The 18,162-nt window shown below is 39.7% G+C and overlaps 1 protein-coding gene across 1 annotated transcript in view; it reads right to left on the bottom strand.

Annotated features, from left to right (window-relative positions):
- Positions 1–18,162, bottom strand: part of LOC124720513 — a 54,767-nt gene that overhangs the window by 24,371 nt on the left and 12,234 nt on the right. The gene's annotated exons all lie outside the window — the stretch shown is intronic.

The following is an 18,162-nucleotide window of genomic DNA, read 5'->3' as shown; positions in this document are numbered from 1 at the left end:
ATGTGGATTTTTCATATAAAATGTCAAACAGCTCAATAAATTCAGATTCCCCAGTCTCACAATGAAAGTATCGCATACCTCAATAAGTAGCAACCCACATTACAGTAACTGAAATAATTTTCTGTGTATATTTCTATGAGGAAGTTCAGCACAGTTACTTGATTGATGCCTAGAACACGCAGAAACTAATTTCAATGACTTCATTCGGTACAACTCTTCACGTAGCTGTAAAATCATTGTGTATTATCAAATCTCAACAATGGTCCCAGAATGAATTTTGGTTCTGCAATGGAGTGTGATATGAAAACTTCCTGACAAAATTGTGTGAAGTTTTAGTGGTATTAGTTGTGATTTAGTAGTACTGATGGAAGTTATTGCTTTCTTAGAAGAGAGAGAATTTTGAGACCACTATTGTTAGTTCTTTAACTAGTTCAACTGTTGTAACTGAACTTAGGTACTTTTTCAGTAACTGTTAAGATTTTAACGCGAGTGAGAAGTGTGGGCTTTGTCATAGATTTGTGAGTAGTGGGTTATGGTGTGGGATTTGTTCAAGGTATTTTCTTGAAGGGGTCGGGTGGGAGGAATGCAGTGGAGAAGCCAGTGGGCATTCATTCATGCGAAATACTCTCCTGGGAATACAGAATCTGAAGTATAAATAAGTTGATAGAGGAGCAGGAGCATAAGATCTGTGCCCTTCAAGTGCAGTTACAAGACACAAAGGAGGAACTAGATGGGTTGAGGAAGGTGAAGGGTGCTGGGGAAAGTGTAACTGGCTTTTGGTAAGAAGGCACCTAGGAGGAGGTGCTATTCAGATAGCTGTATGTTGTGGATATGCAATAGATTTGACCAATTGTCAGAGCTGAGTGGAGAGGAGCCTCTTGTAGATGTAAGCGTGGGAAACATGCAGCAGTAGGACACCTAAGTCAGTCATAAATTCTAACAGAAAGAAGGAGGTTCTGCTGCTAGGTAAATCACACGGTAGAGGTGTGGGCCAGCAGTTGCAGGAAGTGTTGGGAAATGGGGAGTGAGTACCAGGTCACCAGCATTTTGAAGCATAGTGCACAGTTGGCTCACGTGACTGACAGTACAGGGGAGTTATGTAGGAATTTTACAAAAGAGGATAAGGTAGTGATTGTGGGTGGAGGAGGGTATAGCCTTGATAGGGACAAGGAACATGATGTACGTGGTGACCTGGTAAAGATATCTACTCGTGGCACTAATGTGCACTTTGCGCAACTGTTTCAGGGTCATGATTGGCCTCACCTTGATGTTGCTGTTACACGTGTTAACATGGGGCTGGAGAAGGCACTGATGGCAGAGGGCACGGATCACATTGCAGTGATGTCTGTTGAGAATATCAAGAGATTGGATTTCCCTAGGAGTGGCCTGCACCTCAATAGGTATGGAAAGGGAACGTCGCAAACCTTATAGGTGACAGTGTGGTGAGTGGTGGTGGGATCACTTGAGGAAAAATTCCTGTAGTAGTTGGTATTAGAGCTGCACCTTTGTTAGACAGTAGTCAGCCGATCGGTATACCTGCTTAAAGGAAGTTCCTCTAACAAAGGAATCATCTTCAGGAGGAGGTCAGGTATCCAAGTAGAGAAGGAATTAAGATATTTCATTAAAAAATAAAAAGTATTAGAAATAAAGTCAGTGAACTGCTTATAGATGTTGAATCTGACATTTTTGCTATATCAGAGCACCACTTCAATAGTTCGACAATTCAGAGGCTTCCTTTACCACAATAGAGATTAGATGGCTGTTTTTCAAGGAGTTCTTTGTGGAGGGGGTGGGGGGCATATATGTAAAAAGCAGTATTCCATTTGAGTCCATAGACTTATCATGGCACTGCACTGAACAGGTATTTGAATGTTGTGCAGGATCAGTTGAATTTAGTGAAACTAAACTTCTAATTGTTGTTGTTTATATGTCCCCTAACCCCTAACTATGACTTCAGAGCATTTCTACTCAGCTACAGAGGATTCTTGGTTCACTTTATAGGAAGTACCAAAAATTAGTTATATGCGGTAACTTCAACATTAATCTTGTATGTGACTGCCCAAGGAAAAGGATGTTGGTAGATCTCCCAACTCATATGATGTGATGCAGACTGTTTTCTCCATCCAAGCTGCAAGGGAACAGTAGCACAGCCACAGACAATATTTTTATTCATTCCTCATTACTAGATGGACATTCTTTTAGTAAATGGGTGAATGGTCTTTCCGACCATGAAGCACAAATTTTAACACTACAAGACCAAACAAATGTCTCATATAATTACCAACTATGCAGGAAAGGTAATCCAACAGCAACAGAGAGTTTTTTAAACCCCGTTAAGAAACAAGAATGGCTAGCATAGATGACAAATATAATGCATTCTTTAACAAACTTAACATGCCCTTTGAAAGTTGCTTTCAATTTGAATGTTCTAAACAGCGTAATAGTAGCAAAAAGGCAGTGTGTGTGGCTAACTAGCAGGATGGGGATATCATGTAGAACAAAGTGGGGATTCTATCAAAATGTTAGAAGAAGTCATAAAAAGCTACATTAGCCCATTACAAGTACTGTAAGGTGCTCAAAAATGTTATTAGGAAGGCAAAAGATTAAGTGGTATGCAAATAGAATGGCTAAAATTCACAGGATAAAATTAAAACCACATGGTCAGTCGTGAAGGAAGTGTCTGGTCAATAGCACAAGGTCAACAATATAAAGTCAGTTAGCAATAAATCTATTTCCATTACTGATAAGTCAGAATATGTACAGTATTCAATAATCGTTTTTTGAGCACTGCTGGTGAATTAAATAAAAACATTCTGCAGGGAATCATGTAACTCTCTTGGAAAATACGTTTCCAAAACTGACATCTGAAATACCTGTCTGTGATACTGAATCAATAATTAAATCCCTGAAGACTAAGGACTCTCATGGATATGATGGAGTGCCTAGAAAGATATTAAAGTACTGCACATGTTGGTCATACACTTGGACATATTTGTAATTTTTCCTTTAAGAATGGTCTGTTTCATGAACAATTAAAGTACTCAGTAGTAATGCCACTTTATAAAAGGGGACAAAGGGATAACGTAACAATTTTAGACCTGTTTCTATGCCATCAGTGTTTGCTAAAGTTATTGAAAAGGCTGTGTATATAAGGATAATTAATCATTTTATATCACATAATTTGCAATCAAATGTACAGTTTGGATTTAGAATTCTTCTCTTTTCACTATGAGGTACTGGGTGGATTAGACAAAAGTTTTCAAACACTAGGCATGTTTTTTGATTCAACGAAGGCATTTGATTGTGTTGGTCACAAAATACTGCTCCAGATGTTGGACCATTAAAGAATGCGGGGAGGAGCTCATAATTGGTTCACCTCTTACTTTAACAACAGACAGCAGGAGGTCATTATTCACAGTGTTGAGAATGGCTGTGATGTGGGATCTGAGTGGGACATGGTAAAATGGGGCGGAGTGTGTGTGTGTGTGTGTGTGTGTGTGTGTGTGTGTGTGTGTGTGTGTGTGTGTGTAGGGGGGGGGGGGGGGGGCGCCCCAGGGATCAATGTGGGGGTCACTCCTTTCCTTATTTATATAAATGCTATGCCCTCTAGTATTACAGGAGAATCTAAAATATATCTGTTTGCTGAAGACACTAGCTTCGTAGTGAAGGATGTTGTGTGCAACACTGGCCAGGTTTCAAATAGTGCACTTCATGGCGGAAGTTTACGGCTTGTAGAAAATATACTAATGCCAAATCACAGAAGACTCAGTTTTTACAGTTTCTAACACACAATTCAACAAAATCTCTCCTTTAATTTCACAGAATGGGTACATGATTGGTGACACTGAACATTTCAAATTTCTAGGTGTTCAGATAGACAGTAAACTATCGAGGAAAGCCCACGTTCAGGATCTTGTTCAAAGACTTAATGCTGCCATTTTTACTATTGGAACTGTATCTGAAGGAAGTGATCATTCAATACGAAAATTAGTCTACTTTGTTCATCTTTATTTGCTTATCTCATATGTTACCAATTTTGGGGTAACACTTCCCATTTTTAGCTCAGAAACAGGCTGTTTTGGCAGTTAGTGGTGTATGTTCACAAATCTCTTGTCAATCCTGTTCACTAGTCTGGTTATTCTGACATTGGCCTCTCAATATATATATATTCTTTACTTTTGTTTCCTATTAACAGTATCAGCTTATTCCCAATAATTAGCAGCTTTCACTCATTTAATACAAGGCAGAAATCCAATACGCATTTGAATCGCACTTCCTCAATTCTTGTGCAGAAAGGTGCGCAGTATACTGCTGCATCCATTTACAATAAGCTACCACAAGAATTCAAAAACCTTAGCAGTAATCCACATGCTTTCAAACTGAAACTAAAGAGTTTGCTCATGGGTCACCCCTTCTATTCTGTCAAAGAGTTCCTTGAAAAATTAAGCTGATTCCTATATTATATTGTCGATTGCATTTACTTAAACATATAGCTTGTCTTTTTTGTAACCATAAACATTATCTTTTATCTGTCATTACTTTAATTTTGTAATTTCATGTACTGACATGTTCCATGACCTCTGAGACTTGCTCCTCAATTTGGTCCTATGGAAGTAGAAGTGTAAAATAAAAAGTAAATTAAAACTGTGTGCTGGGTCAGGAATCAAAACTGTATCCTCTGCCTTTGCAGGGATGTTCTTTACCAACTGAGCTATCCAAACAAGTTGGAATCTGCCAGGGAGTTTCATCAACAAAGTTAATTAATAACCTATTGTGAGATTAGCAACTTCATAAATTCCTTGTAATGCAATTTATGAAGGCAACATTTCCAAGTTTATAAGTCTTTGTTCAAGACATACAGCAATATCTGTATAGAACTTCACAGTGCACCAGTATCGGTTCTCTAAACTTGCTGTCCTACTTCAAAAAATTACAGCAAGCTACTAACTATCAGGATTAATAACAACTCAAGGAGGGTTATTATCGAAAGCTACTATTTACTATACCTACAAAACATGATATATTTCAAAGCCTACTGTATTATTTACACATTGTCACTAGAAACTGACATCTTACATCAAAGTCCACATAAGAGAAGGCCAGAGGCAGTTACATAAGTGTTTCTTTACTGTCCACAGATTTGCAACGCGTCAGTTTTGCATAGTCACAGGGACGATACCTTCAGTAATCGATGAGAGCCCAGAAAACAGGCAATGAATTTCTAGCACCAAAATTGAAACCATTCTCCTCTTTGCTGTTGTCACAAATATTTAGCTATTTTTTTACAAATATGGCACAAATTATGAGGGTGTGGTTAGGTTGGAATGGAACAAACTGGTTGTGAGTTGGTGAAACCAACAAATGTGAAGACTATAAAAATCCTGGTGATGGTGATACACTGACCTTAACACGAGATCTAGATTAGACTAGAATGTGCGTGTTTCACTTGAAGAAATTAAATTTATGATCTCTGTCATCACATAGATTTGACTGCTTTTTTCCAATTATGTCATGAATTATGAGGTTGCAGTTACTTTAGTGCGTATTAATTCAGCTGTCTCAAATATATGCTTCATCCTGAATGTGTCATGAATTTTATGGCTGTGGCTGGGTTGAGACCGAACAGCTCAGGATGAATTAAATTATTAACCTGTGTTCAAAATGTTTGTACAGTTCTTCTGTCTGTGTTACGACAGTGGACGTTGTTGCAATATTCCTTTGTCTACTGCTGCAAAACACTGCTCTCTCACTGGCTGTGCAGAACCGGCAGTTGAAACACACCCTTTGCTTCCCACCATGCCTAATAGCGAGTGCTGACAACACTGCTACACAGAACACGCAACTATGCACGCCACAGGCCCTGGTCTAGACAGGGTAGCTATTCAAACTTGGGAAAAATATTCTCTGACAATTCCTTGTAAGGGGGGGAAGAATATGTCAAAAAAGGCTCCTGAGAAGTTAACGGTAACAGGTGGGGAGGGGTTTGAGCAGCTAACAGTAATGACTTTTCTTTACTCTCTGCTATACTTTAGCAGCAGTTTTTATAAACATTGATAATCTATAGTGACTAATATTGAAATGATTAACACTATGAAATTAAGTATTTTTAAATTCGTGACTGATAAAGCTCAATAAAATTAAGCTCCAATGTTAGGTTAAAAACACAGAATTCCAGAAGATTCTACAGAATTACTGAAATTCTCTGAGATTTCCCTGATTTTACCGGGTAAAACATAATTACCTGAGAGTTAGACGTTTTCCAGAACAACCCCCACCCTGTTAGGCATTTACAGACAACTTATGTAGAAAATGACACTTAAAAAAACTTGTGGTAAATAATTCAACACATCTACCACCTCTGTTCTTCGTTTGCTTTTTTCCCCAACAACGTTCTGAATTTCAGTAAAGTTGAAACATTTCTGCAGTCACTAATTTAGTCCTGCACACTCTGGTAACAGATTGAAGGATTTCAGTGAGTCGGTGTGTGTGATGACATGTTCTTCCGTCACACCATCTTCATTCTCTTTTGCTGCCAAACACATTCTGTTCATTATACTCACATCACTTAGCCACTAAAATTCCTAGTTCTTAGGCACCACTACTTAAATATCCGCAGAAATTTCTGTTATATGCATCTTCGCAACCACAAATATTTATTCTAAGCAAAAACACACAGTCCAGTCATATTGATGTGACTATCTGTCAAAAGCATAAATAATCACTATCTGCAGCACCAATCGCTGTGAAACGTGCAGCCGAGAGTCGATGGGGTTGTGGAAAGTAGTGACAGGGACGTAGGACCGTGCCGACTCCAGCGGCGTGGCTAGCAGCACCGAGTTTCTCAGTCAAAGATCCGTACTGTGAACAGCCCGATCCAGGTGGTCCCACAGATTCTCAATCGGCTGTAAATCCAGGGACTTTGGTGGTCAGTGGAGTACAGAAACTCATTCTGGTGCTCTTCGGTTCACACATGTACACTGTGAGCTTGTAATGTCCCCACAGCAAATACCCTCTACCACACACCAATTAATCATTTTCAATCAAACCATCCACATTCATTCACTTTGGAAAAGTTATCTGATCTGATTTTCTCGTAATATATGCGGCGACATCTCATAAACGCCACACTATTTTCTAGTGCATTTATTCTTTGAAATAACAGGGATGCATATATGCATTCTCCATGGTTGTTAGAGGGGTAAGTAGGACAGCTTCTGGAGTATCTGTTGAGGGATTGAAGTGTTTCCGAGAGATACATATTCTGATTTTCTTCTCGCTAAAGCGAGCCAATTAACATTTGTGCCGCTAGCGGTTTGTTTCGAAGAGAAAGAGATTGTAAGAGGAAAATAATTAAGGTGTGGAATCACCGGAGATCTGGACATGTAATGGAGATGGATTTGATACACGATTTCCTCTATAAATAAGGTTTGTGACTTTTTTGTTGTGGAGTGAATGAACAAATGAGTTTTTTCTCAATCATTTGTTGATCGCGTTGGCCCTGTAATTAGTGGGGAAGTTTCAGCTGTGTCGAAGAGAGCCTGCAATCACTGAGTCTGTGTTAAATCGTCCAAAAAGGCTTCGTACACATCTGGAATTTCCAATCTTTCGTAAAAGGAACAAATTGTCCAAACGATTCATTCTCCCGACTGACTGCAGTGTTTAACAGAAATAATAAATGTAAAGATCACTTACAGCAAGCCAGCCACTGATTACCAAGACGAAGGACTCCACCAAAGATTCTATTTGGCTGATTCTTGTCATCACTATATCACGTAATGAAATCTTATATTAAAAACTATACATAGATAACGGAGAGAAAGAGAGAGAGTGAATGAAAATAATAGTAATAATCCTCCATTAGTCTAATTTTTCGCCTGTCTTATCATGGATCAGCTAAGAACTGGGAGGGCATTACTTTACTATATAGACTTATGTGTGAAGGTGAAGGGATCTTAAAGACAACAGATACACGTCTATACAGACAAGACATTACACAGAGATAGCGGCTAGTTGCACTGATAATCTATTCTTAGATTAAAGAGATGGCAACTTATTATACGAACATTAAAATGTTAAAAGCTGCGTGATGGTTTGCATCGTCCTGCAGGTAGTCGCCGTCGTGCTGAGGGAAAGGAACTGCATTTAGTGGTAGATATGTTCCACAAACATCTATACAGACTAGTGCCGATCCAGTCCAGAATGACGAGATCACCCGGGGAAAGCCACAAAAGCATTCCACAGACCGTAACAATCCCTCCTCCAGAGGGGACCCTTCCGACGATTCTTGCAGGGCTATACGTACCAACAGCCACCTCTTTAATAGAATGTAAAAGATTACGCGTCTGAAACGACAATCTGTTATTACCCAATGAAAATTTCCAGCCTTCGTCACCAATGAACAGCTGTCAGTACAGGCACATAAACCAGACGAATACTGCAGGGGCCCACCTGCCGCATTGTTTGCCGAATGATCGTTGAGGACACACACGTGCAGTCCCTCGGTTCATCTGGGCAGTCAGTCACTCAACAGTTACACGTCTATTTGCCCGTCCACATCTCCACAGCTGTCGTCCACCCCTTTCATCTGTGGCCTGTGGTGCACCACAGTTGCCTCAATACCAGTTTCGGGTAGTGCCTAAATGGCACATGCACGTTATATCACTGAAACATGTGAACAGTTTACAGCCTTAGCTGTTTCAGAAATGCTTCTGTCCTTGGTTAGAAAGCCAATGCTCATAACCTTTTGGATGTAAGATAAGTTGCTTCATCTCTGCATAACAACAATGACTGCACTGTTTCCCACGCCCCCTGACATATACTCTTCACTGTGCTCACATTAATTGCTGGATGGTGTACTTAACTCTAATTATGAAAGAGTACTTCAAACTGCACTCATTTTTACAAACATCACTCAACCATGCACTGATAATACATATCTGGACCATCAATTATTTGCCGAAGACACAAGTAGAATTCTTGGTATGTAAACCACTGCCATTTTGTATTTTTTTTTTTTTTTTTTTTCATTTCTTGTTTAAGCAGGTAGCAGTGAAGCCTATTAGCAAAGCTTTCCATGATAAGTATTACAAAAAGTTCCTGCACTGCTGATTATTTGATTCGAAATGAGAAGTATTTGTACCTCTATGAAGAGACATGTATCTTTCAAAATATGTCTAAACGTAGTATGTTAGTTAGTTTTTTCTTCAACAGATCATATTCATGACAAGCGTTATGATGGTGAATGTTGTAAAACTTTTGACAGAACAAAAATGAAACACAAATACACAAAGAATTACATAAAATTAGATTAAAAAATACCGTATTTACTCGAATCTAAGCCGCACCTGAAAAATGAAACTCGAAATCAAAGGAAAAAAATTTCCCCGTATCTAAGCCGCACCTGAAATTTGAGACTCGAAATTCAAGGAGAGAGAAAAGTTTTAAGTTTTAGGCCGCACCTCCAAATCGAAACACAGTTGTTCCATTGTAATATGAGATACAATTTAGGTCAAATGTATGACGATACAGCTACAGTAGTTTGGTTCAAGTCGTAAGCTTAGTAGTTACGCTTTACCAGGTAGCCATTGCTATGCATCAGGCGCTCCGTCCGTATTTATAAGGGTACCCTTTTTCACGTGCTTCGTCTGGCTTGAATTGATTGCTTATTTTTCTTTGATCTGATAAGTGCCGTTCTCTTTGTTATAGGTGTTTACGTCACTCTAAGCTGAAAATGCATTATTGTACTGTGTCATGCATTGTTTGTCGCATTCTGATAATGAGTGTTTACGGCTGTCGCCGTTCGCGGCATGGCTTGCTTTTGTGCGGCCTACCGCCATCTACAATTAAAAACAGAGGGAGAAACCATTTCATTAGGCCGGTATTACACTATCAAATTTCTTTGTCAAAGATTTGATCAAAGATGTGATCAAATATTCCGTCAAATATATTTGACAAAGATCTTTGACGTAGCGCTAGAAGGGGTATTACGTGGTATTACACTGTCATCAAATTTTTCGTCAAAGTTCAAGATGGCTGACAACAACTTGTTATTAACCGCAGCAGTTGCACGTACCGCAATTGCATTGTGTGCACATGCGGAAAAGGGGGGGGGGGGGGTGCCAGTCGGATTTTTGTAGTAGCTACATTGAAAGGCTGCTACATTCGAAGATGAACAATACGGAATTTGTATTTACTTCATTGGATAATGTATGAAAATGCAGTGGTCGAAATTCGGGGCGGAGAAAAAAAGCTCGTCTTCCACCTTTTTTTTAATTTATTTACTGAAGCAGAGGTTTTGGCGCCAGTATTTATCTCTGTGCCTGAAAAGCATGCCTGTGTAGCGCTACATATATTCGACGGCAGAAATTAGTTGTGACGGCACCTACCAACATTTTTCAAACTCCCGCTTACTTTGCACTCAATTCTAAGCCGCAGGCGGATTTTTGGCTTACAAAAATCGGAAAAATGCGGCTTAGATTCGAGAAAATACGGTATTTATAGGTCTACAAGCTGCTGCACAATTACTTTTTTTTTTTACGAAAATGACTATTTCCATTAAAAATTCATTTACAGCTTAGAAGTTGTGTTACGGAGAGGCATCTTTAATCTACATTTGAAAACACTTCTATCTGTCAGACATTTTATAACAATGGGCAAACAAAGAGTTTTATATGGATATTTTACCATTTTCTGATCAAAAGTTAAAGATTCATTAAAGGGTAATGCAGTTCTTTTCCCCCTATAGTGTTGAACTTGTAAATATATCTGGCTGCTCTCAAAATCAGATGGAGTGTTGAAACCATATTTCATAAGTGAATAAAAGTACTGTGAGGATGCAGTTGATATTCCCAGTTGCTTAAAGAGGTGCCTCCTACATGTACATGGGTGAATCCCGAACACAATTCTAATTACTTTATTTATGCAGTGTATAGTCCACTTTTTGCCTAAGTGAGGAGTTATCCTAGAATATTGTCCCATAAGACATCAGATAATGAAAATATGTTAACTTACTGACATCTACATCCCCCAACTTGGCAATTATTCTAACACTAAAACTAGTCAAATCTAAATCTTCGAGAAATAACAGAACTTTCTATTCTGTTTGTTATTTCTTGTTGGCCCACTATGTTACTAGGAAGTGGGATATTTTTAACAGTCCACAACTGAATGATCTCTCTCTCTCTCTCTCTCTCCCCTCCCCCCCTCCTTCCCACCCCCTCTGTGTGCGTGTATGTGTGCTCTTTTTAATTTCTTTTAGTATAAAGCTAGCCCGTTTGTGCAAAACCAGTCAGTAACTTTAAAAAAAAAAAAAAAAAAAAAAAAAAAAAAAAAAAAAAAAAAAATATGATTTACTAATTTCTCTGTTGAAGCTTCTTTGCTCCACTTCACAACAGTACTTGTACCATCTGCAAACAGGACTAATTTTGGCTCATGGCAGATCATTTACACAAGGCATGAACACTAGTGCACGGCTCAACAACTCGTTCATTTTCAGTGTGTGCATCTGCATTTGCTCATTCTCTTGCTCACAAATGCACCAGTTGCAACAAAGTGGGGAGTGAGGGAAATGTGTGTGCATCATGCCACGACAATAGGGACAAAGCGCAAATTGACGTAAGTGAGGGGCAGTTTTAACTGTGGTGCCACTTAATATCAGCTATGTGAGTCGGCATTGCATATCACCCAGAATGTCTTTGCACTTCAATCCACAGTACAAGGAATCTCATTATTTTACACAAAAAGGTGGATCTGCACACTGTTTACTGTGTCGTAAGATGCTCAATACTTCCAGGAAGCTAAATTTATAAAGCCACTGCCTTTTTATTACACCAAATAACACCAAAATGCAAAAATGCACACAACTTGAGTATGTACACGAGTTGTTGAGACTTACGAGGATGCTTACTGAAGAGGAAGAATAGAAAAAAGAAATATCATGCGAGTGTGCCGTTTGGATGAGCTACAAAACTGCACTACTTTTAGTAAAGTCCTTGTGCCCTATCACCTATTGTAATTTAATAAAAGAATACATGGTAGTTGCAGCTGAACATTTATGTCCACTTCGGGTAGAACGATTGTGACACTCACGGGTCCACAAAGGTTATGGCAGATAATGTTCAGAACCAGTTTGCAAAATCTTTGTAAAAAGTTCGTTGCCACTCTTTAGCACTCTATGCAAATGTAGATAACACAAGCACACAACTGGATGTGTCATTTGTATCAATGTCTAAGAAAGTGTAGAAAATGTGGGTTTGTCATAGAATTTATTAGTTTGTGTGTCTACAGATGGACCATCAGCCATATTAGGGGCAAAAACCAGGATTTGTAGTGCAACAGAATGGGAGAATCAAATAGCTTACAGTAACAAAATAGCACTACTCTGCATTTTGAAGTGACTGATCTGTAATGCAACAGGAAATATAACGGCAGTCTAGATTTCTTCAAAAATTTCCCTCAGGATTGAATTCCTTGCTTACACGGTTTCCTCGTCCTATTCCCCGTGATGGTGGAGGATGTACAGTACTCGCTGCTTGCAGGCATGAGTTCACTGCCTGCTCACAGAGCATGTTTGCTGTGAAGCCCTGCACTAGTGGGACAACGATCTAATCCGTTGGAACTCCCGTTGCACTTTCTCCCACGCAGAGGACATGGCGGCTCTCTTTGTAATACTCAAAAAGCCTTAGTTAACATTCTGCATTCAATTTCTTGGATAATAATTGCACCAGACATATGTGGAACTAAACACTTTATAAAAGTTTAGATAATAGAATATTTTTATTCACAAAGTCAAATGCCTTCGAAAGTCACAAAAGATCCCATCTGGTGATATTTTATCGTTTAAAGATGTTGTTATGTACTCAGTAAATTACTGCACGAATATCTGATTCGACCTAACAACGGCATATTTCAACCTGTCTAGATAAACAGCCTAACGAAGCATTACATCACGCATTACCCTAACTGAAGTAGGACGTTACATTTTAGATGCCTGCAGCTTTTCAGTTACTATGCACCCATTTGAACTTTTACTTTTTGTAGTCACAACGATTTTTCTAATATGAGATGGGGATGCAAGATTAATTTTTATTTCATTAACGTCCTCTGTAGTGAATCTTTGGTGTACTGTTTTGCCTTCTCTTCTGAGCTACTTGCACCAGTTTTCTGATCACTGTAAAAGGTAATTATTAAAAATATATGCTACACGTGAACTGTCTTTTACAATGCTCCCATCCTCCAGCAGAAATAATGTCATCATCTATGGCTCACTTCCCTGTTTCCATTTTAACAATATTCCATACTTAGTTTATTTCACTGTTTGGTCTGTCAATATCAGACAATATGTGCATAATGCTTCATTTTTTACAACTTTCCCTGTGATAGCAGTACGGGTGCGCGTATAGAACAGCACTGTACAAAGCTCTGAATTCACAACAGTAGTTACTTAATTAGACTTTTGCATCAACCGATTCCTCGAAGTCATGAAATGTAATAGTCCGTAACTGCTACACTGATGGCTGCAGAACTGACAGTTTATTGGACAATGCATACTGCTGAATTGTTCTTCCTTGGAGTGGAACAAAGGCAGGCAAGATCATGCACAGAGATCATACATGCATATGCCTCTGCCACATTGAGCTATATCAAACTAACATGACAGGTACACTAATGTTGTGTCCTTGTCACTGCAAGCTGTATGAAGTGGAACTCTCAATCTCAGTTCTTAGTCATCCATAGGTGAAATCAAGCACTGATTTTAACAGCTGAGAAACCTATGGTATTTGTATTCCACATGTGACACTTGTCATTCATGTTGTATATCAATGTGACTACTCTGCAATTCACATTTAAGTGCCCGGAAGAGGATTCTTCGAATCACCTTAGGACAGTTACTCTTCAGTTCCACACTCAGCGCATGCAAAAATTAAACATATCTTTCTGTACAAGCTCTAATTTCTCTTGTACTACTACTACAATCATTTCTCCCTACATAGGTTGGCAGCAATAACGAGGAGAAAGTTTGTGACTGAAATTCTGAGAAAAGATCTTGTAGTAATGAAAAACACTTTTGTTTTAACAAATGCCACCCCACCTGCCGTACCCGTTAAAAATACTCCCCCATTTCATGATAATACAAAACAAGCTGGCTTTCTTTGGACCTTTTTGATGTTCTCCATTAATATTATCTGGTGACGTCCCATACTACACAGCAATACTCTAGCAGAAGACAGAGCAGTGTATAAAGTAATGTCTCTGGTTCTCTCTTTTTTTTTGTGAAAAATCTTACAGCTTTTTAAATAAAACAAACGTTATCAACATTCTACATGCCTATACATCTGCAGTCCTCTGCTGCTAAAGGATTCTGTAATGCAGCGCGTAACATGGCAGTGTGTAATGTACCTAAATCGGTCCGTGAGAAACAGTGTTCTGACATCATGTTTAAAATTCAAACAGTTTGACCACACATGGAGCATTGGGAAATCTGCAACAATCCAATGCCTCGGGTTCACAGTCATCGATCATCCTCCGTACAGTCCTGACTTGGTCCATTCGATTTTCAAGTTTCTAAAACTTAAAAAACACTTTCGAGGACTTCACTTTGATAGTGATGTGAAGCAGTGCAAGCAGATGCGAGGTTGTGGCTCCATCAGCAAAGTCACACATTCTACAGTGACGGTATCAACGAACTGGTCTCTCATCGGGAGACGTGTTCGTCGCTACAATGCCTTTGTTAAAAAAATAAATATGTAAACCTGAAGAGTAAAGACATAGAATGTTAATATGGTTTGTTTTATTTTAAAAGCTTTAAGAGTTTTCACATAAAAATTCAGAGGCATTATTTTTTCAGCAGTCCCTCATAGACGTTTTCCATCTACTAAGTGTTCTGCCAATGAAACACAGTCTTTGGTTTGCCTTTCCCCAACATTATCTTTGTGATTGTGCCAACGTAAGTTGTTCATAATTGTAATTCAAACATATTTCATTGACCTGACAGCTCTTAGATTCATGTGATTTATCACATAACTAAAATTTATTTTTATTACTCGTGTGGATGACCTCACACTTTTCCTTATTCAAAGACATTTGCCACTTTTTGCACCATACAGATATCGTGTTTAAATCATTTTGCAAACTGGTTTTGATTTTCTGATGAATTTGCTGGATGGTAAATGACAGCATCATCTGGAAAGAATCTAAGAGGGCTGGTCACATTGTCTCTTAAATTGTTTATATAGATTAGGAACAGAAGAAGGCCTGTAACACTTCCTTGGGGTAGACCACAGACGACTTCTGTCAGTGCTACATACTGTGAGCTTTCTAACAGGAAATCACGAATCCAGTCGTGCAAATGAAATGATACTCTATTGGCACACAATTTGATTTGAAGTCTGGTGTAAGGAAGTGTCAAATGAATTCTGGACACCTTCAGTCCACAGAGTGACTTGATGCAGCTCTCCTGCGCACGTCTCTTCAGCTCTGCGTAGCTACTGCAGCCTCAATCCATTCGAACGCTCACTATAGCCAAGCTTTGGTCTTGTTCTAAATGTTTCATCTCCACACTTCCCTCCATTACCAAATTAACTGTTGACTGACACGACAAAGTGTCCTACCGACCAAACCCAAATTTACTCAAGATGAGCCATAATTTCTTTTTCTTTTTAATTTGAGTGAGTGCTCTTTCATTTGCTATCTTATCTATGAACTAAGTCTTCAGTATTCTTTTGTGGCACATTACATTTCAAAAGTTCCTAGTCTCTTCTTGTCAAAATCAGCAGCATTTTATTCCATTTTAACGCTACATCCCAGTCAAGTAAAACCAGAAAACACTACCCAACACTTTAATTCATACAAGGTCCGGTCACATTAATGTGATCACCACCTACGTGCAGTGTCGACGTGCAATAACAACACAAATACGGCAGGTGGCAACACTAACAGTGGAGCCTATATAAAGTGTGTTAAGGAAAACTGAAAACAGTGCAGTCGTCGTCATAACGCAGAAATGGAGCGATTTATGTGACACCCAGAAGAGCATGGTCGTTGGCTTTTGGGCAAAGGGTGGAAGAGTTTCCAAAGCAGCTAAGTTTGTAAACTATTTGCATGCTGCCATCTTAAACAGTACTGTGCATGGAAAAATAATGGTCGCCAAGGCAACTGTGGCACATCCAGCTGCAGAGACGTGGACACACAAACAGACGTGCAACTGTTGAGCAACTGAAAGTCTACAATTTTTTAAATTATGGTTTTAGGGCACAAAGCAGCTATAGTCATAAGCACCCATTCTGTGGTTTAGTGAAGGGCAAAAACAGGAATTTAAATCGGCAGCAATGGGAACGAAACTGAAGGAGGCGGGAAATTAAAAACAGAAGGAAATCTTACAAAAGTGCTATTGAAGAGGGTTTGGTTTCCCCAAAAAGAGCTTCAAATGCATCTCACTAACACTTATAAGCTCAAGGATACAATTGGCCAAGCTCCACCTGCTAAAAGGGAAGATTTACCAAGCGGCAGCTGTAAACGGGCAAGTAGCGGATTAAAATAGGGGCAATTAAGTAAAAGGTGTCTCACCATCCACGATTAAGAGCAGTGGGAACAAAGCGGGGGAGGGTCGTCACTTAAAAGATGCCGATGGCTAAAAAGACAGTGTCCAATCCGGACTCTAGTTAAAATTATCTCCTCCCAACGATGAGGCCAGGAGGAAGAGTTCCGAGCACAGGGAAGAGGTTTTGTGCCCCATAATTTATTATCCTGAAGTGCAGACCAACGTGTGTACCATAAAAGAGCATCACAACAACACAAAATGTTCTGGAGATCGGAAAAGGGAACCATGCGAACAGTGGGCCGAGGAAGAGAGACAGCAGCCTTTGCTGCTATATCGGCTGCCTCATTTCCACGTATGCCAACATGCCCTGGGATCCAGCGGAATGCCACAGAGATGCTCCTGAAGTGCAGCATGTGGAGGCAGTCCCGAATCTGGTGGATCAGAGGGTGGATAGGATCAAGAGCTTGGATGTTGAGAAGAGAGCTGAACGAATCCGTGCATATAATGTACTGTATCTGCTGATGGTTACAGATGTATTGAACAGCCTGGAAAACAGCATAAAGCTCTGCAGTAAAAACCGAACACTGGTCGGGAACCCAAAATCTAATAGGGGTGTCGTTAATAACATAGGCACTCCCAACACCAAAGGCGGTCTTGGAGCCATCAGTGTAAATAAATGTGGCATGCTCCATTTGTGAGCATAGAGCACCAAATGTTCGCTGATAAAGTATAGGGGGGATACTATCCTTGGGAAGTTGACAAAGGTCACAGAGAAGGCAGGGCCAGAGGCAATGCCAAGGTGGCTTTGTACCCCCATTTGTATTGGAACATGACTGGCTGGTATGATTAAACCTCTGGCACTGATAGCAACACGTAGGGTTGAGGATGAAAGAGTGAACTGAAATTATCTCATATCCTGCTTTAATGTTCAAAGGAAGTTGAACTCTGTCAATGTCAAGAAGAGCATGCAGGTTGTTACCAATTCCTTTTCAACCCTTTTCATTACTGAATATATGGCCTTTACTCCCTGATCAGACAGGTAATTTTGAATGTCCTCATTTGATAATCCGTCAAGTGATCTTGTATAAACCACCCCGCATGACGAGTTTAAAATGCTGTGCGCTTCCACCCGGGCAGGGAAGGTGTGTAGCAGTGCAGTTCGAAGCAATTTTTGTGCCTGGAGGGCACTGTCTGTTTCTAACAACAAGGTGCCATTTCGTAACCGGGAATAAGACTTTACAGGACCTGCAATTGTGTCGACACCTTTCTGAATAATGAAAGGGTTCACTGTTGAGAATTCTTGAACTTCGTCAGACCGAGAAACAACTAGAAACTTTGGCACTGATGGAAGAATTTCCTGTGGGTGAGACTTATCTAGCTTTCTCTTGTGGGCAGAAGTTGTAGTAGAAGAAGAAACCATCGCAAAAGTAACCCCCACGATTACCGGCATATCCGATGGTGCGCTCCTTCACAGTGGAGACGCTCTCTGAGGGCACTCCTACCTTAGGTGATTGTCCACACCTCATGTCACACCTCCCAAGAAATTGACAGAGGGACCAATTGGCATGTTCGGAAGGTATCAGCTCGGGTAATCACCCCTCTCTGGGCCTGGCCTTTACCAGGGA

The sequence above is a fragment of the Schistocerca piceifrons genome, chromosome 11 (genome assembly GCF_021461385.2).
Source record: "Schistocerca piceifrons isolate TAMUIC-IGC-003096 chromosome 11, iqSchPice1.1, whole genome shotgun sequence".
Classification (NCBI taxonomy): Eukaryota; Metazoa; Arthropoda; class Insecta; order Orthoptera; family Acrididae; genus Schistocerca; species Schistocerca piceifrons.
Note: the sequence above shows the minus strand (reverse complement) of the source record. Positions and strands in the feature narration are given on the sequence as shown.